The sequence below is a fragment of the Pseudopipra pipra genome, chromosome 8 (genome assembly GCF_036250125.1).
Source record: "Pseudopipra pipra isolate bDixPip1 chromosome 8, bDixPip1.hap1, whole genome shotgun sequence".
Classification (NCBI taxonomy): domain Eukaryota; kingdom Metazoa; phylum Chordata; class Aves; order Passeriformes; family Pipridae; genus Pseudopipra; species Pseudopipra pipra.
In genome coordinates this window covers 27498576-27519400 of record NC_087556.1, presented here as the reverse complement: position 1 = coordinate 27519400, position 20825 = coordinate 27498576, and the positions used below count along the sequence as shown (strand labels likewise).

Below are 20825 nucleotides of genomic sequence, written 5' to 3'. Positions count from 1 at the left end.
TACAGCTGGATAAACCAGAATTTATAATACAGCCAGAAATAAAGTATAACCTATAATGAACACAATACCATCTCTGCATGGGAGTATAATATAATCTCCATTATATATTTGGTGGGTGGATGTGAAAAGTGGTGATCAAAGTTATGTACAGGAGTTCCTGCTCCTGCAGGACCAGTGACACTTGCTGTGGATTGCACATGGACTCTCACAGAAGTCTGTTTAACATCTGATGGGTTGGCTCTTGACATTGCCATTTTTTGCTCCTTTTTTATGGCCAAGTTTGCTCTGCACAGACCTCCTCCAGCCTTCACAGAGGATACCTGGCCTCTCTGGGACCCACTTAGCAAGATGTTAAACCCAATCTCCTGCCAGCCAGGAAGAGTGGCTGGCAGAGTCCCCTGCAAACACTCTCCTGTACTTACTGTACCTATTGTCAGTGGGAGAGAGTTGCCTCGAAGATGTACACAGAGCAGGCTGGCTCTTCAAAACCTGCTCGACACACTCTGCCAAGCAGCTCCCTGGCAGTGCCAGGCTGACCTGGGGTAGATGCCACAGCCAAGTGGCCAGTTCCATTCTGAAACCCAGCCAACAGCTTCCTTGATGCCCTGGTCATTCAGGAATGAGTCACAGCCTTGGCCATGGCTTTCCCATATTCCAGAGAGCCCCAGCATGCACATTTGTCACTTGCTGACGTATGCTTAGAGATTTTCTCTTTTTTCTGCTTTTTTTTTCTATTTCTTTTTTTTTTACCAGATAGTGAAGCTTATGGTGCCTTGCTGTGTGATTAACTAACAGCCTCCTGATGCCTGTGGGAATTACTACATCCAATGCTTTTAGAGAAGGTATTTGTACTGCTTTTACCTGCCACTCTCCATATTGATCAATTGCTGTTTTCAGGAATTTATTTCTACTGTACTTCAAAGATCACCTTACTTTAAATTCACTCTGTCTCCTGGATACATGTTAGCAAGAGAAGTATGGGTTGTGTTGCATTTTCTCTGACTATTATTCCATATTAAAAGAAGATTAATTAGAATGACTTCGCTTAATATGTCATGGTGCAGTGAGTGGACTTTCAGTTCCCTCAATTTAAAGTACTTAAGGCTATTCCTCCTGTTACATCCTGTGTTTGCATCATTTGTATTTTTTCCTTAAGTAATTTTTACTTCTGGTGAAGTCTGCTGGGCAAGAGCCCTGGAGCCTGCAGGCAAACGTCTGCAGAGCAGCTCTCCCTCACCAGTACTCTGAGAGCATCCCCCAGGAAGGGTGACTGCCAAAGGGAGCAACCAATAAGAAAGAGGGCGAGGTACTTCTTTCAGGTCTGGGACTGGCTCCTAATCCTTGGGCAGAGATACATGGATAATTGAACACAGGGAGAGAAATTCAAAACGAGCCCTCTGCCAGGTAAAAAATTATAAAGAACAAGTAATAAACAATCTCCTTTCAAATACAATAGAATGAAGAATACTTGTGTATAATCTTGTCTGGTACAGAAATTATACGATACACAGTCTTATACTGCACAATATATAGGATATTTCAATGGGGCTTCAGTGTTTGGAAACAAAACTTCAAAAGAAGGACAGTTTTCTTGTACTTTCTGATAAGGCACATTCTTCCCTTATAATATCCTAAGACTCAATCAAAAAGGATGGTGGCTTTAGGTCAAACCTTCTGCTTCTCAATACATTCTCATACTGAAATTTATAAGCTTCTGCTCCTCTTTTTTTAAAAAAAATACTAAAAATTTGAAAGTGATCTAAGCCCAACCCTTATTGCTTGGCTGCTCACCATTTTAGACAGAAAGCTGTTCAGAGGGGAAGAATTGACCATTGGAGTCACACTAACAGGAGATATTTGTTCATGGTGTAGACTTCCTTGAAGACAACAGCAATACATCATTGGTAAATTTAATCTGTTGCATCACTAGTTTGACATTCCTAGCAGCCACTGGCAGAGAGTTCCCAGGGACTCGGCGCTCACCCAACTTGTCTCCTGTCTGTGTCAGGAGTAGCATGCCAACCAAGGATGAAGGGGGAAGGAAAGCTTTGGAAAATACTATCACATAAATGGAAAACAATTGAAAATTCCTAGCTTAGGTTAATTTCAGAAGTTGTCCAGCCTAGTACCTAATGTCAGCATGCTTTCATATCGATGATGAAGTGGAAAAAAAAGCAAAATGAAAAACAAACAAACAAACAAAAAACATTCCTAGCTGATGGAAAGAAAAAAAAACAGACATATATATATATGAAAAGTCACAGAGATATAGTAGCTTCCAAGTCAGTTACTGCCAATAAAGTGAGTGCTGTTGACTGCAGAGTATCCAGGATATGTTATTTGTATATATTAATGAGGGAAAAAAAATAAATCCAACAAATTGGGAGCATAGTGCAGGGAGAAACTTCCTGGGTCATAAAGTCCAGACTACGAGTATCCCAGGCACCACATAATTGACTCCTTTTCATCTGAGTTATCTCTGGTTTTCTAGATTGATGTGGAAAATATGTAAAACAGGAGAAGCAATACTAGCAATAAGAAAGTAAAAAATGACTGTACCACAAACAAAGCCACATCAGCTCTGAGAGCAGCCATAAACATAAAAATGTGTAAGGTTCAGACAGGTAAGGCAAAGACTAAAGTGTAGTGAAAAGTCTGATTAATTTTTGAAGAAATGTGTTGTGGTCTTAATACACCTGTATCACAAGAGTGTCAGAAGGGCTTCAGGACAGAGGCACCGAAGGAGAGAGTGTTGACTGGGGGGCTGTTTGGTGCCTCACTCCTACTGTGCTCTGGGTTTTCTTCCACGCCTGCCTGATAGTATGTGAAAACTCTCCATCTTGGCTTCAGTCCGTGAAAAAACTCAGCTTAATGTAAGCAGAGACTGACACAGATGGGAACACAGTTGTGTCCTGCAGGGTTAAATCATGTCTCTGGTAGAAGAGATTCAGAGCTGCTGATTCGCTGCTTTTACCAAGTGGTTTAACATCCGCTGTAGCATCAGCACCAGCATCTGTCCTCTCTTCCTTGTCCTGCAGTGTCCACTAAGCTGCACAGTTGCATTTCCATTAAGTCTTCTTGTCTCCAGCAACTTTAATTATTCTGTGAAAACTGAGATTTGGGAGCTCAGTTCTCCTTGGATAGAGGTGGAAATCAAAGTCTTTATCTTTTATCAAATCAAAGCCCAATGTCTTTTACAGGAAGGGAAGGAAAGGGAAAAGCAATAGCAAACTACATGAGGCAGAGGGAATTGATTGCAACCAGCCATATGTAATTACATTGTGGAGGACATTTAATATTTCATCTTGATCTTTGCTGTATCAGGAGAGCAAAGAAAATCAACATATGAGGAAAAGAGAGGTTGCAATGTTACTTGATTTGAATTGTAAATTCTCACAAGCAAAACCATAAGGTGCTTTCAGACAATCTGTACTGCTGTTGCCTGAATGTATGTGACCCAAATTCCAAGAAGAACCAGAAAGCCACTCCACCTGCCTGAAGACAACAGTGGCCCTAAGCCATCATGGCAGGTCCCCAGCACAGAAGGTATTTAATCCAATTGTTGTAATGAATTTCTTTCCTCCTTTGCTCCTGGCCAGCTACAGACATACTGGCAAAGGGTTCTCTGGTTAACCACTGCAAAGAGGAAAGAGCTTTGAATCCCAGAGTCTTAAATAGGTCCATCCTCAAAGCCAGACCTTTTAAGCAGCACAACATGGGTTTTAGTTATGTCTGGTATAAGCAACGTGCACACACATGGGAAGAGACAATTACTGCTCAAGAATGTTTAGTCTTAAAAGGAAAAGATGGGAAGGTAAACAGAGGCTCTGGAGCAAGATCAAACAGAACAAGACGAAAGGTAGAAGCAAAGATCCCTGCTACACTAAGGGCATATATGTACTTAGGCTATATGCATAGGCTTGCAAATCCTCCAAGAAAGCACACCTAGTCAATCCACTCAGTCTCCACTGCATTCTACTTCTGATGTCTGGTCCTAAAAAAATAGGCCATACATTTGCTGTGATGGGAGAAAGCCAGTGGCAGCACCCAGCAGGAACCTCAAGAGGGGAGGATAAGGCATTACTGAGCATCCTTACACACCAAAATACATAACCTTAACCTTATGACTCCGACTGGACCAACTTTGCTTTAGAGTTTGGCCACCTACCACAGAAATTCAGCTCCCTGAGGTGGTTCAGAGCTGGCTCAAGCTACAGCTTACTTCACAGAGGGAATAATTGCCCCAAGAGCTCCATGTACTAATCCTTCCTGCAGCCTAAAGCTGCCAAATACCTCTCTGTTTGCCTTGATCACTTCCATACTCTGCCAGCTGCAACTCAGCTGTACATATTAATTATTGTAAAAGAGGGGGAGATCTACTCATTGCTCCAGATGATTAATCAGCTAGTCAGGCATAACACCACCCATGCTATTGTAATTGCAGTCAAATAATAATGTTATATGCACTGCAATCATAGGCGTCATCAAACACCAGAGGAGCCTCGTAATACAAGCAGTGTCATCTGTTCATAGGCTCTACAAGCCGAAATTATCTACAATCTGGAATAAATTCTTAAAGACAGCCCATGAGATCAAGGTCTCAGTATAGAGAAAAACTGGAAACAGACCAATGATGAACCAATGCTGCCCATGTGCATTTTTTTCCATTCTCCATTTCATACAGGAGAAATTTCTCCTCCAAATTTTTAAACTAGCAAACTTCTGAGAAGGTATTGGAGTCTTGGATTCTGAAGCTGGGTTGCAGCAAGGAGCAATTTTCACTATAGCTATATATTCATATGAGTGCTATGCATTTACTGGGGAATGCAGGTGAGGATGCCCCCAGGCCTTGTCCTGGTTAAACATATTGACCAGTGTGGTCCTCAAGGCCATACACATACACACAGTAGGCAAGGGTACTGTCTACCACACTGCTCGAGCCCCTCTCAGGTACCAAGGATGTTTTAAAACATCTTGTGCACTCGCATAAACTCATCAAAAGTTTGGGCCAAGCACCTGACTTCTGTCTCACCACTCAAAACAGGCTAGAAAATAATATTTGGCTATCCTGCACTTTCCTCTATGTGCAGGATACGGCCTCATAAACTAACTCACGTCTTAGCACTGAAATGAAAAAACTTGATGACGTAGCCAGAGCCCAGAAGAAAGGATATAATGAAGAAGGAGCATGAGAACTTAGTCATTACAGAAGGTGTAAAAAAGTGTCTTTTGTGTTGTTACTTTTTTCTCAGTGCGTATTTTGCCCAAGGCTGGTGGTATTCACTTGTTGAGCAGCTCTTTGTTGGTCTGCAGGAAGCTGATCGGCCTTCTCAGTGGGGCAGTTTTAGTTCGGAACAGATAATTCAAGACAAAGGCTATCAGCCTGTTGTCCAGCTTACAAACAGTGCCTGAGCCTGCTCAGGGGCTGCCTTCCAGTGGAACTGACACAGGGATCTTTTCTCAGCTAAGTAATGAGCTGTATTGATTTTCCTCAAAAAGAAAATTGGACTTTTACAAACAACGCAACAAGCTGCTTGAGTCAGGATGTCACTGAAGTGATCCTGTGACCACCTCGGGCTCGTGGGATTATCATGAAAGAGAGGGGAAAAAAAAAGCTCAGTAGGTTTTCTCTGCAAGGGCAGGTTACACAGTCAAAACCAAATTTCCTTTCTAATACGTTCAACAGTCACCAGACTAACCTGCAGGGACAATTGTCATTTACCCACTTGAAAAGCGTCTGCATGAACAACTCTTGCACTTGTTCTTGTGTGCTGAGGCCCAAAGCCTGCACCATGGTTGGACTCCATCTCTCTTCATGCAGTCTTCAGTCTCTTCCCGGTCTTGTGGAAATGCTCCCACTGCTGGCTGGACACCTCTGCAGCAAGGAGCACTGAGCTGCCATTTGGGCCACCTAGTAGATCACTGCTGTTCACCTTGTCAAAGTAAGTCCAAGGGCTGAGCCCCTGGCAACATCTCTCTGCTCTTCCCCAAGCTACTGAGCATTTTGTACCTTCTGAGGAAGTCTCATCACATGGCAGAGCCCATGGGATTGTCCTCTTCACTTAGACCAGGCTATTCATGTCTGCCCAGCATAGGTTTAGTTCTTACCTCCTAAAGCTTAAAATTATTAGCTGTAACATCCATTTCAACCCCCAAACCTACAGCATATTCCTGAAGCTGACCTGACAGGAAGAAAGCATTCAGCCAATTTCCAAACTGTCAGCGGAATACGATTCCTGCCCTTATACCTCTCCAAAATTCCTGGTGGCCTTACAGCTCTTTCAACCTTTCTGCAGGACAGGGGCCACCAGCACCAAGGTTGTAGGGTGGCTGGGAACTGTCTCCATTTCCTTCAGCACACAGGGAAATCCTGCCTCTGCTGTCACAGTCACTCTGGCAGGACTCAAGGTGTTCTCCATCCAGCACAGAGATCATGGTGCCCATGCAAGGTGCTGAGTGAACGCTTGTCTGGCACTGAGCCCCCCACTATCACAGCTCATGGGGTCTTGCATCTGAGCTGCACAACTGCAAGTAATAAGAGCATCATCCTGTGGGGCATATGGGTGTGTAGGTCCAACTCTCATTCTCACTCCCTCTTTCCCTGCACTTTCCTCTATGTGCAGTCATCCTCAGGGGCTCCTCAGTGCAGTTTTCTCAAGATGGAGGGCCTTGCCTTTACAGAGCTTTGCCCTGAAACTCATCTCCTGAAATGAGAACAGGCCTGTGGGAATGAAATAGGAAAGCTCCAGGCCAGTTCCTAATGCTAAGTAGGGAGATAACACAGATATCACTTTAACTTCTTTCAATGAGGGAACAAGCTGAAGGAGAGCAGCTCAGGGAAGAGCTGCTCCTCAGGTAGCTCCACAGAGCTGCAAACTGAGAACCTGGCTATGTGCACCAGCTCATTCAGGTTCATCTGGATACCTCCATCCCCTTGCTTTGCTCCCCACTTTCTGGGGCAGTGCACCCATTTCTTTCATAGAGCGTGCCACTCCCTGTGCTCCCTAAAAGCCAAGCCTGGGCACCCTCATTGTCAAGGATGGGTCAATAGCAAAGACAAATTCCCATCCTCTACTAAAAAGGGATCATTACAGAGCATCTGAAAGAAGAAACCCAACCATGATGTGACAGCTGGTCTAATGAGGCTGGGCTGCCCCCAGGAACCAAACCCCAGCAGGGTTTGCATTGTGCCCCAGGTCCTTGGGGCTGCCACATCCTCACAGCAGCACCAGTGCTACTTCCAGTTCCCAGCTGAATGTTCACAGTCCCCCAAGAGGTACCACCAGCACCAAGGCAGGCAGGAAGGCAGTGAGGGTATTCCCTTAACGTGTCACTTCCAAGGTTTTGCCGAGCACTGCAGCCTCATGCACCCACTGCTTCCAGTGGCCCCAGAAGGCAGCAAGACACCCACTTAACCACATGCTCTCCAGCAGAACAGGAGGCAGCTTCAACCTTGCTCTCAGTTCTGATAAGGCAATACCCAAGAGCCTTACTGTTAAATGCCATGGCATCCAATTGCTCTTTACAGTTTGATTCAGAAATCAAAAGATTCCTATCTCTGTCTTAAATGGTATCTGTGGACTCTGAAATGAAGCACTTATGGGCAGTAATCTCTCTGATCAGGCATGAACACCTGTAGAAACCTACTGGGAAAAAAATCCTAATCAAAGTTTGCAAAATTAGAAAAATAAGAAAAAAATTAATACCAGTAAGCTCAGCAGGGACAAGAAGTCTTAATTTTGTGTTGGTAAATGGGAATTACAAGAAAATGGAAAATATATTAAATGTAAATTCAAAGTCATAAAAATCCCACAATTAAAAGAAGTAGCTGACACACCTACCCGTGCCAGAAAGGAATGCAATTAACATCACAAAATAGGCTTTTCTAATATTTTTCATGTCAGTCTTTTTTTGTGTTTTATTTAGTGCAATATAAAATCTAGAGAAATATTACAGTCTCTGCAGTAAACCAATATCTTATTATTTAGTTTTAACTCCTGATGGGAAGAAAGTTTGGAAAACTTCAGCTTATAAAACAAGATGTTTTCATTTGTAATGGGATAAACAGAGATCATGGCAGTAAGTAAACTATAAGTAGCTACATCTGACCTAACTTTAAACAAAATAGCTTTGGTGATGTGTGTAAGGAAGAGGGGCACCACGTTGTTGTGATGTGCTCACCTCCCAGCTGTCTGCCTGACACAGCTCCTGCACAGTGCATTTTCCCCAGGAACCATCAGCTACTTGCTATGCCCGACCCCATCAGCAGTAGGGGTTGAACAGTACATGGAAAGGAGAGGAGAAGGCTGAGAGGTGATCACCAGCTCACAGTAAAGCATAATAATCCCATCTTCCAAAGACTCTCCATTTACAAACTCTCCTCCCTTTAATACAGACTGTGTTGTTTTAATGATGAACGAGCTTCTTTTGACCTGGTTTGTGAAAATAAAAGATCTCCAAAGCTCAGGCTAGAAATGTCTTTTCTGGGGGTAAAAACAAAACAAAACAAAACAAACAAACAAAAAAACAAACCTAAAAAAAAAAACTAAACAAAAAGACAAAATTTGCTCCCTGCTTTCATATGAGATGCTGATTTCACCTGACCATGTTCACACAACACCTGCCCTCCTTCCTAAAAATGTAATAAAAGCAGCAAAATATCTCCTCTCCCCTTGTTATCATCCCTTTAATAATTCTGCAGAATTAGGCCGAATGCACTGATTATTTTCCACATGCATTAATCATGGCTAAATTGTGCTAGAGAAGAAAAATGTACAGCCTGCTGTTCCCTCTCAGCATCTTCCTCTCACCCTGCTCTCAGAACAGTCTCAGCCTGGAGGGCATCCTGCCAGTGTGATTAACAGTGTGAAATGGGGAAGGGAAGGAGATGGGAAGATGAAGGAAAAAGACCTTTCCTTAAAATTTAGACATGGCTTTCGGCTTATGAGAACAGCAAAACCTCAAGATCATCATGTACTTGCAGCCATGAGCTTCCTCAGCTCATGAAATCCAGACAAGTGCATGATCAGCTGCTGTCATCTTCTGCAGTCTCATTCCAGTCCCTATCCAGAGCCCCGCTCCAAACTTACATATCCTACCCTTAGACACACGAGAAAAGCCTACCAAGCTTTTCTCTTTTTCTGCTGTGGCTGTGCTTATTAAAATATTCAGTAAAGATTTAATAAATTATGAAGAGCTGCAAACAGTCAGCCTATTGCAGTAGAGTTGGATGGAGCCCACCAGGACAAAAGGTAGGGAGAAAGCATGTTATTCCCTCCTTGGGCAGATTTCTCTTTCCCAGCATTGCAGCTCCACAGAGCAAGCATTTTCCTAGAGCTGGCCAGGAGGTTCCCTTCCCCACTGACCAAGAGAAAGTGACTGGCTCAACTCACCTTAATTCATCTAAAAGGCATCTAAAAGATGCTGAACCTGAATTGACTGGTCACTGCACCAAAGAGATTCCTAGACCACGTTTTGGCAAGCCTTGGAAGATTGTCACCCGCTTGACCTGGATTCTGGAGGCAAAGTGGAACTGCATATGTCTAATTAGAGCTGTGAATGTCACATTTCAGGCTTGATTTGGCCATCACCTCTCTCTGCAGGGAGGCAGTTTATGCTGCCAAGCAAGGAGAGAAGCACAAGCTCTGATCCTCAGCCCGTAAACTCTGCCAAAGAGGATCCCTCCTCTGGCTCTCCTCCACAGCAGCTGCTGCTCTGTCAGAAGAATAGGTTCTACCTGGAAGATTTTTCCATTTTGCCTTTCTTTTGCCAAAATCCCTGAGGGCACTGTCACTTTAAAAAAAATTACATCCAAAAGAAAGCAGATCTGAAGTGGAGACGACCTGGCAGAAGGAATGGATGACAAGGCCAGGAAGCGAGCAGTTAATGCCGGGCTCTTTCCAGATGCACTGTGGTCATGCCACACATTAATAAGCTGTGACAGGCATAAAGATGGGCAAACCTTCGCCTACAAAGTCAGCTGCTTCATACATAGATACAGTCACTGGGAAGCTCAGGAGAAGGTTTCTAATCCCTGTCTTTGCAGAGCAAGGCCAGGCAGAACAGAGGAAACCCAGAGTTCAAATATAAAGCCTCCAAAGGCTTTTGATGCAGCTGAGGATGCAGAAACACACTTAGGTTTTGTGTACAATGGTAAAAGGGTTAAGGTGCCAGTGCATGTCAGAGCACTTAGTGCACAATGCCTGAGTTCTTCCCAGGAAAGTGCAAAAGCCTCTCCTCCTGCTGCAGCATCTCACAGAGACAAACGCAAGGCCTTGCAGAAGGGTTTTTGCTGAAGGATATTCCTCTTCCTCTGGCTTGGAAATCCAAATCTTCTAAGTCTTTGTATGTGAGCTTCACATTCTATATTAGCTGTTTAATGCCATTTATAGTGCTGCTTAATGCATCCAGAACATGCTGAAAACTTTGCACTGTGAGGTGGATCAGGCCAGCAGCAGACGTTCAACATGGCCTGAAATTTCAGACTTGTTCTCTGAGAACAGAGAGACGTGCAGCAATCTGCTGTGACAGCAGGTGGCTTGAGGAGTATTTACTGAAAGATGGATTTTCCTCCCCATCGTGCCCAGAGCAACGCAGTTGGGCAAAACAAAGTGATCACAAAAATTACACACAGTGACAGAACCAAAACATGTCACAAGAAAAACACCTTCTGGTGTTGTTTTGCTTTTGTGGGGGGGCATCCCAGACGGGTTCTGAAAAGCTCCCAGCACTCCCATCAGTCATTCAATCAGTTTAAGACTTCCCAAAGAAATATTGCAGTTTTCTCCCTATGACAGTGATCAGGCATAATTTTGGGTGAAGGAGCTCTTCCTTTTAGTAATGAGGACTTCTCTTGAAGCTGTCTAGCTTGCAGGACACGTGATGTTCCAACTCACAGGGTCTCATGAAGGTTAATGTGCTCCTGTGAGAGTCATCTTGGAGACAAGCTTACTAGACAAGGGCAAAGAGAGTGCTCTGAGCTTCCAAGAGGAAGAGCTTGCTCACCACCTAAGGGACTTGGTAGACTTGACCGCCTGGCCCTCCCTGTGCCACCTTGCAGCTCACTTGGTCTTGGGCATCTTACACAACAGGTTTGTGTAATGAGCTAACAAAGGTGAGAGCACCTGAGGCCACTACAAACCCCCTGGGGAAGTGCAGCTGACACCTACTGACCTTCTCTATTAGATCACCTATTGCTGGCTACTGATGTGATCTTGACCTCTCAGTCCCATCATGACATCATCTACATTTTCATACAGATGTAGATGAATTAAATCCCATCTAGGAGTTCCAAGAGAAAGTTTTCCCTCCAGACACGTACCTCTTTCACATTTACGAAAGGCTCCAGTGCTCCCCAGTATAAATGCTCCTCAGGCTGGTTGCATCAGTGCCTTCTCATCATGTTCTTCACAGACACTGATCATAAAGGAAACAGGCAGCCTTTCCCTAGCACACATTGCAAAGGAGGTGAAGCCATCAGACAGGGCTGGAGAAGCATGCTCTCTGGAGGGTGCATGTCCCTGTACTGCTGCCCGAGGTGGAGTGCTCTGATCAGTACATTTCAAATAAAACACACTCACATTCATCAGCTCCAAAGGAAAAAAAATCCTCTTATAAGCTTTAAGCAGTAGGGCCAGAGGACTGCTGGGTCACTGCTTGGAAAGGGCAAAGTTGCAGCAGAGCTTAATATTAGATTAGCGAGAAGTCTATGAAAACACTCCAAAACTGCTTGTATGCTGTCTGAGTTAGTACCAAAGGGTACCCTGAAGGGTTTCAATCATTTGAAGGGCTTCAGCACTGGCATCGATGTTTGCAACCTGAACTCACTTTGAACACAGTGTTCCCAGCTGTTGGTTGATGAAAAAAATCTGCTTGAGAGGCTGAGGCAAAGACATACAGAAAGAGGAGAAACCTACCTCACTGCTTCTGCAAGATTCTTAGGAACAGTGCACTGGAGAGGCAAGGAAAGCAAAAAAAAGGGTATGAAATAGTTGAACAGAAAGACAGCTCTTATATGGCCTCTCTTGTAAGGACCATTCCCTCTTTTTCTCCATCTTTTGATGTTATTCCTGTTTCTGCTTAAAAAAAAAGAAAACAAAACCCACCAGAAGTTAACTGTGTGCAATTCCTTTTCCTGAGTATGTGAATACCATTGCTTATGGGAAACCACGGCCATCCACATGCCATTCTCCTGATTCTTAGAAACTCTTACATACTCTCAAAAATCTTTTTAGAGCTATGACTGAGAATGGCTGCCAACACAGCAACATGCGAACCTGCAATTCAGCAGCCTGTGGGCAAATGCTGCTTGCCTGCAACCAGGTTTCCTTCCAAAGCTTGACAGCTTTGGATTCTGCACAGCGTGGTTTCTGCCATGTCTCAGAGCCTGCAAGCACATCCCTGCCTCCAATGAGAGGTCTCCATCCCTCCTCCTCTGAAATGACAGGCTGCATCAGACCGTTCAGAATCGCATTTGGTTCTCGTTTTCGAACAGACATCCAAGATATTATTTTTAGAAGAAGCTATCCTGGTATTTGCAAAAAATAGCCTTCTTTGCTTTTATCCCAAATGGGGTCTTTTCCAAGTTTCTTTTCCTACTTTAGTCATATCTCTAAAGCCGTTTGCATTAAACAATCCGATTCTAGAAGTACATTAATCAGACTCTCTTTGAGTTCCTCTTGCGTGTGCCTTTCTCTGTGTCACAAGGCAAAAATACAATCAGCTCAGCCATTACCTAATTCTCTTCTCCAGCAGAGGAAGCCCCAATCCAAGGGCCATATATGGGTGACAGCAGGTCCGTTCAGCATTTGCATGGTGTCACTGACATCCATGCATTAAGACGGCAGCTTCCAAGACCTGCCCACACTGTGAGGATCCTGCCCTTACCAGTCCCTCACAGTTAAAAAAGCAGATCAAGAGCCTGGTGCAATCCATCAAACAGAGAGGAGAGCCGCCAGCAAGGGCTGGCTTTGCCAGGTGCTGACCTGCCTGCCTGGCTGTGTTCCTGTGGGACCCCTCAGAAATCTGCTCTGGAAATGGTTTTCTCTGCTTGGCTATGATTACAGTTCTGAGAAATCCTGGCAGGACAACAGAAAAGACATCCCTGATGGGTGTGGGGGCTCTGCTGCCTGCTGGCAATGAAACTCAAGGCAACTCAGCAGCACAGAGGTGAGACATAGAAACAAAGACAGGTTTGTTTGGGTTTTCTCAGCATATTCCTAGAAAAAGGACCTCAACTTAACGAGGTGTTGCAGCAGCATCCCGAGTCAAAGCAAGCATGGGGTGCTGGTGTCTGCAGATGAACTGGTGCTGAGCTGCAGGCAACCCACAGCCATGGAAAGGAGAGCAGAGTAAGGCAGGGAGCCCCATGGTTTGGCTCCTTCCCCAGGTGTCTGCTTGTGACTATGAGCATCCCTATTTTACAATTCTATAAATAGATTATGGTCTCAGTGTTAAGTGAAAGTCTGCAATTTAGATGGTTAGAGGTAGGGAGCAGTGGTAAACTGAACTTTGTCAAAACTCAGTAAGATTCTCTGCATCTGCCTCCAAAATATTTTTGAGCTTTTTCAGTTTCAGGAAAGAAAAGTTATTTCTCAGGGTCAGGGTGAAGTGGGATGCAATACCCCAAGCAAGGACTATCATCATGGACCTTTGTGAGCCTTAAGTCCAGGCTCCCTTGCCCACCATCAGCAAGGTACAGACCTGCCTTTCCTGGACACTTGTGAACAGCATGGCCTCAGGAGGCCACCCAGACCAGGGATGTCCTTCTTCAGCACAGGGGCTGTGTTCCTCCTGGCAGGGATCAGAGGCAAGGGCAGGAAACCAAAAGGGATGCTAAAGACACCAGAGGACACAAAGAACAATTACCACAGCAAAGACCAAGCAGCAAATTCCCCGTCCCCAAGCAGTCCCTGAAAATCACAGTGAGATTAGGTCTGCCTTACCCTCTGCCAAAAAGGTGGCCAGGCACTGCCTCGCATCAAGTTGAATGAGATCAGCTTTCTGGTCCTGTTAAGCTTCATCAACTGCCCTATACTGCATTATTTAAAACCATCTTTTATTAATCTACCACAACTTTTTTCACTTGACCTCTAGCAAGTCACTTAACCACTCTGAATGGATTGCACTGGCTTCATCCCCACACGATGCTGGCAGTGGTGAGAGGGACAAGCCACAACTCTGTTGCTGCTTCTGAAATATTCTAGATGCCAATAGACTAGAACGATCTGTTTGACAATGAGAGCGCTGGATTTACCCTCACTCTTAATGGGAGGTCTTGTCTAAACATACAGGTCATACTGCTGGGTAATGACAATACTGGTATTTAGAAAACTGCTGCTAGGATATTGTACATACTTTTAAAACAAGCTTACTGTCCCCAAAACCAAGCAAACACTGGCTAAAATATCACCAGTGCCAGCACAAGGGCCCAACACGAGCACTAAAAAATTGGGAACTTAAGGGAATGTATCCCCAGCTTGGACCCTTCCAGTGTCCATCATTTCCCATCAGTAGCCCCCTGGATATGTGACTGGGGTTGCCCACAGTACCACGCTGCCAAGACAGAAGACTCCAGGTGCCCCAGACACAGTGCAAGCTGTTCTGAAACCCTCCCTGTACTGAGGGAGGTGGCAGAAAGCCTGTGCATGGAAGCCGGGACAGTGATCTGTGCCCAGCCAGAAGCAGAGGTGCCAGGAGAGCAGAGTTTACGGCCTTGGGGTTCAGGCAGCACTGGGACTAAGTTTTGAGGATCTGCTTTTGAGACATGGGCACCTAAATTATGTTTGTCATCAAAATTCCCTCTACACGCATGCAGGATCACAAAACTACAGCTGAGAAAGAGTTTGGGAAACAATCTAATTCATTGTCTTGCACCAGCAGATAAGCCCTAAATCTTTGCTAACCCACCTCCTGCAAAATGTGGTCTAGCATGAGTGCTGGGCTTCAAGATGAAAGACTTCAGCAGGGCTTCATCAATTTGTTCCTGCTGAGGAAGCAGCCTCAGCCATTCAAAGTCCTCTTAAGAGCTCACACAACTTTCACAACTTTCACTGGCACATCCCAATATTTTTATTCCTCGGTCCCCTTTTGAACACCCATATGTGTTGACCACTTGCTGTGGCATGCAAGATCTTCACAGTAGCAACGTTTCTCTCTGATATGTGAGGGTACTACCCAGTGTCAGCTATGTGGAGGTGGAATGACCCTGAATGTGGCACCAAGAATACTCAGATACAAGAAAAGTGTGGCAAAAGAAGGAGTAGACCTGGCAAAGGTGCCCTTGGGAAAAAAAACCTATATATCCCCCTCATGCCCTAAGTGGCTGGAGAGAGCCCACAACTGGCCTTGCTTGTGAATCAAACATGCTTTAACTTCCACAAAAAATTCTAAATAATTCAACTAAGTAAGTAATCTTGTGCTAACAAATGAAACTGTATCTAGTCCTGCAGGAACAGAGTGGATTTATTTGTCACTCTATGTTATAAAGCAACATCAGGCTATTATAGATAAAGCATGACACTGTAAAATTGATCAGATACCTGAATTTGGTTTATAAATACGATAATTCCTCTCTCTTCTATAGGGAACTGTATCAAACCCTGCCAGCAGGAAGGCAGGCAGGGACTGCAGCTCCAAGCAATCTTTGGTTGGACCAAACCAAGGGTCATTTTTTCAATCTCCACTCACTGGCAGGAGGATATTGACAGCAAGACTATTTCTCGTTAAGTATCTACTGCCAGGGCCCAGCTGCTGATTTCTGAGAGCTACATAGAGAGCCTTGGGCAGGAGAATTGGGTGACAAAGGCAGAAAGCAAGGACTTAATCCTTCCAAAGGTGATAAACACTTTATAAAACAAGTCAAGCCCTATCCAGGGGAGAGTTGTAGGGGACCACAGAGGGGGAGGCAAAGCTCATTTTAATAGCAAAATAATAGACAATGAAGAGTCCAACCATCACAAACTGACCAGCATGATAAATGATAGGGCAGCATCAAGTGGCCCGTGACTAATTTGCAAGACTGTACTTGAAGTTCATAATGAAAATCCAGATATTCTGGTTTATCTGGAGGTATTTAAAAGTCGTGGCACTCAGGGACATGGTCTAGTGGTGGACTTGGCAGTGCTGGGTTAATGGTTGGACTTGATGATCTTACAGATTTTTCCCAATTTAAATGGTTCTAAGACCCCAATAGAATTTCAGCAAACCAGACTCACCTGCCAGCAGGACTTGGAAACAGTGGTCTCACTCCATCTCTGGTGAGGGTACACAGGAGCACCAGTCTGCACAACTGGGGAATTAGCTGCCCTCCTTCAGATAAGATGCCATTTTTCTACATGTTTTCCTCTTCAGGAGGTAAGATGTAATTATTTTGTATGAAGCATTGCTGTTTGCTGCCCAGTTTGTTTTTGGCTGCCCACTGCCCTGAGAAATGAGAAGCATGAGAGAAAACCCTTCCCCACAAAGCCTCTTTCCCCACTGAAGATGAACGTGGCAGAAGAGCAGGGGTGATACTGAAGTGGTATCTGAAGTCCAAGTAGATGGGATAATAGTAGATGAATAAGCCCAGAGGAAGGAGGACCGGGTTCACACACAGGCTGACAAAGACATAGATCCAAGAGAAATTTAATTCCTATCCACAGATGATGCTTCCGTGTAACTCTGATCTTTGAACACTCCCTGATATTCAGAAGATATTCTAGCTTTACTGCCCACATAAACATCCACTGGGGCTGCTATCTGGGGGGAAGAGGGAACTAAATATTTAATTTCAGTCTATTTCATCAAATATTTAATCTATTTAATATTAATTAAATCTTGATCTGAATAAACAACAGCTAAAAATTCACCTCTTCCTCGAAACATCTGATAACTTGAACATGTCAGTCTATGCAATCCCAAGTGATATGGCAATTAATAAGAGGGGTGGGTCCTATCTTTATATTGTCAGTTACTGGAATTGCTGTGGTGGATTTTTTCCTCATGTAGCATTTCAGGCTAGATCTCTTTGCAGCTGGGTGTGCAGTGGCATCATCCAGTTTACACCAACCATTTCCACACCCTGTTTCACTCTATCTCATTTTCCATGGACTTCATTTGTAGCCCCACAAGTACGTGCCCTTCTCCCACTCCCAGATATGGTTGCATCCTCAGCAGTCAGAATCCATGAAGATAAAGTGATGAAAAAAGCTATTGGGCTTAGGGCAAATAAAACCCAGGCTTCTCACAGATTGATGTGGATGGTGTGAATCATTTCCCAGTGCCTTGACCACCCTCCTGACACAATTGCACATCTCACACATCACTCAGAAGAATGGCCAGGAACAGGCATTTCTGGGAACAATAAGCAACAACTACAACAGGAGCAGATAATTTCCGATGCAAAGGATTTAAGCCAATAACACTGGGCTTTAAAGGTGGTTGCCACCATTGTATCTGTTGCCACAACCATCTTATTCTACTACAGGAAACCCTATTTGGACCAAACCCCACTCATACCAGCCAGAACACATTCTCTAATTAGGCTCTGTAGAGCCAACAGTCATGAAAGATTGCCTTGCATCCAACACTGCTTACCTTGCTCTCCTCAGTGCGTGCCCAACTCAGCAGAGCAGCACTTAGCTTTTCTTTTCCTCCCTGCTGCGCCATTTCAGAGCCATCTCACCCAAACGCTGACTGGTGTCGATGAAAGTAATTATACTGCTGTTCAAAATGTATCGGATGTACCTTCATTATCCTGAGACAGCAATGCCAAAGGCCCTACAATGGTAAATCTTTCAAAGTAAGCAAGTCAGGTGATTCCATTTCAACTGGCTGTTTTAACTCTTCTGGCCCCACTAAATTTTGAGGCTGGTTTAAAGCCTTGAGATGTTTTGGAAGTAACAAATGTAGGATTATTTTCAACTAACATCTCTGAAGTTTAAATCTTTGGGTTGTGCTTAGGTTACAGGCCAAGCCCGTAACCAAGAGAAATGGGGAGACTCCACTCTCACTTGGGGGACTGGAGTCATGTCACTGCTCTGTATTTTGAGTACCTCCTGGGGAAAAGTGATCATTCTAGTGATGCACTTGTAGCCCCCTGTAGAAGTGTGCCCTGTCTGGGTGACAGCACAGCAGAGAGGAAGAACATGGAGGGCTGTGTTTGTGACGGAAAGGCTGCACAGCACCAGGCACAGCCATGCCTGGAAGCTCGTTCTGGCAAACCTTATTCAAAGAGCCATTTCAAGTCAAATATCTGCATCGCAAAACCAAGAACAAACTCAGCTTTACACAGAGAGGACTTATCACTAGATTACCCCCAGGGATCATGACTGCAGGAATAATTGCTGGGAAAGGGGAGGCTCCAGCAGGGTAGAAATCAGCATCCCAGCAGCAAAGCTGCCAGGTCTGCCACACATAAGACCCAGCTCTGCAGGGTTTGGTCTGCAAGAGGAATAGTTTGTCCAAATTTTCCTGGTGGCAAAAGTTATTCTGGTAATAAAAATCCAGGATTTCAGTCTTTCAAAAAGTTCAGTCAATTCAGAAAAGTAAAAGGTTGGATGCAGTGTCTTAAATATTTACCTACACATTTCTTTTTTACTCAGGGAATCTTTCAGTAACACCGTAAGGTTTTCAGTCTTCAGATGAAAGCTTTGCAGCAACTCCACATGTGCAGATGAAGACAAAGCAGCCTTCAGCAGGAATTATTTTATCAGAGATGTCCAGTGGTGAGAAGCTCATTCTTTTTTTTTTTTTTCTGTGGAGACCAATTGAAAAACAAACAGGAAAAAGGCCATAAAGTCATGGTCCAGCAAAACACAACTGTTTCAATCAGCAAAGGAGCAATCAATTCCTCCATGTAGCAGCGGATTTAAAATAAATGTTTCTCATGTCTGAGAGTGAACCCTGCAGCAGGTCACACAGCTCTGGAGGACCTCAATGCTGCTCCTCCAAGTGCAATGCCCTAGGCTGTGCCCAAACCAATATGGGCCAAATGCTGCAGGCATTGCATGCAGGAAAGCAGGGATGCTCACATCAGCTCATCTCACCTCCTGACAAAACCTATTCACCCCATTACTCTCACACAGACCTGGTTGCTGGTTCTGACTCAAGCATGTTTTTGAAAGCCATCCAGACCTCCCGCTGCAGAGCATGGCTGACAGGAAACACATGTCAGTGGAATTTCTCCATTAGCGCAAAAGGCACCGCTGGCCCCAGGAAATCCCTGAGTGCCTAATGACCCCAAACCTCCTGGGGAGGGTTCTTTCTCTTCACTATTCCCTAAAATCTGCTACAGGGCGCTCTCAGAGCCACAGAAGGAGAGCAGGACCTCAGATACAAGCCAGCACAGATGCTCTCTCCTAACTCAGTCAATACAGAGTTGACAATCATGCTAACAGACTAACCTAGAGCCAGCTTAAGCAGTTTTAAGCCAGTTTAAGCCAGCAAGTTTACACCTTTGCTGATGACACCTATGCTCAAGCAAAGGCGATGCCTTCCTGCTCCCTGTTATGGTTAGTTCTCATGTGTCTCTGTTGGATTTGGGTGCTGAGACCCATCTAACATCCCTATACACCTGGATATGAGATGTTGTCCTCAAACAGTGGTGGTCCTCCTTGGGAAATGAGTTCTCCTAGGGGATAACTTAAATGGCCAAGAAAGTCCCCCAAGAAGGAAGGATGCTGAATGACCAGCTCAAGCATCAGCACCTCCAAGACCTCCCAACATCCCCTGTCCCACAACAGCAGGTATCCTCCTCCTCCGCTTGCCTCAAACCTCCCTCCAGGGACCAGCCATGGTCTGACCCAAAGAAGACATTTTTTGGTGCCCCCCGCCAGCCCTGTTAACTACCCCCTCTGCTCAGCCTTGATAACATTTGGGAGTGTGCTGTGACCTTGTGCAGCACTACTGCAGCATGACCCCCAACTGGAACTTCACCTGGACTTCCCAGGGCTCAGACTAAAACCCTTTCTGTACACAGAGCAGTTGGAATCTGGTCCTGGAGCATTTGTGAGCTGAGTGAGTACTAGTGGCTAATGCAGGGGGTGGGCTGATACTAACCCTGCTCTCTCTTCATTTCTACAGCTCGGGATAAGGCACAGCAGACACAGCTACAAGCATTTTGCAAGTCATAGAGGTGTTCCTACAAACCAGCTGCAAAGAGTAGTTCATGATAGAGGTGGTGAGAGGTCCAAGTGGAGCTCCAAGTGAAGCTGTCTGCAGGGCACTGGCTGTAATAAAGGAGCAATCTTGACAGACTTTGAACTTTTCCAGTGGTGAAAGAACAGGGAATGTTAAGAAATAAGACAAAGAGCTTACACTGATAAAAGCCACATGGGCAGCGAGGCTAGCCACCCAACCCAGAGGGAAGCAAACCCTGGAGAAGCGGATGCAGGGTGGGACTTATGGCACGGGAAGGCTGATGGACACAGACTGAAATCCACAGATGCTCCTCCAGGTCTGGGAAACTCATTTTGTGGAAGCAGAATGATTCAGGCCAAGTCCCTCCCTTGCTGGAACATTTTGGAGAGGCTCCTCTATGTGACCAGCTCCTTGCTCCCCAGAGAACAAGAACCAAAACCCCACAGAAACAAATGCATATATCAGTAGGCTCAGGGGGTCAGGGACAAGCCCTGGGCAGGCAGCCACAGGTCTCTGCAAGGGCAACCCTCCTGCTCTTGCAGCTCACCCCTGGGGACATTTTAGGACACTTGCCCCACATACCAACTCACACTGAACTCCTCCTGCATGTCCTTTGTCTGGCACCTTTGCGTTCTCCTCGGGGGGTCCCCACACAAGGGGTGGAATGCAGGGTCACCCCACACAGGGGAGTGGTGGAGAAATGCTCT

At 45.0% G+C, this 20825-nt stretch overlaps 1 long non-coding RNA gene across 1 annotated transcript in view; it reads right to left on the bottom strand.

Annotated features, from left to right (window-relative positions):
- Nucleotides 1-18864, bottom strand: part of LOC135418223 (uncharacterized) — a 95411-nt gene extending 76547 nt beyond the window's left edge. The window contains exon 1 of the long non-coding RNA XR_010432345.1: nt 18559-18864. This is a non-coding gene — a long non-coding RNA (uncharacterized LOC135418223). The remainder of the gene's footprint in view (nt 1-18558) is intronic.
- Nucleotides 18865-20825: the final 1961 nt, after the last annotated feature.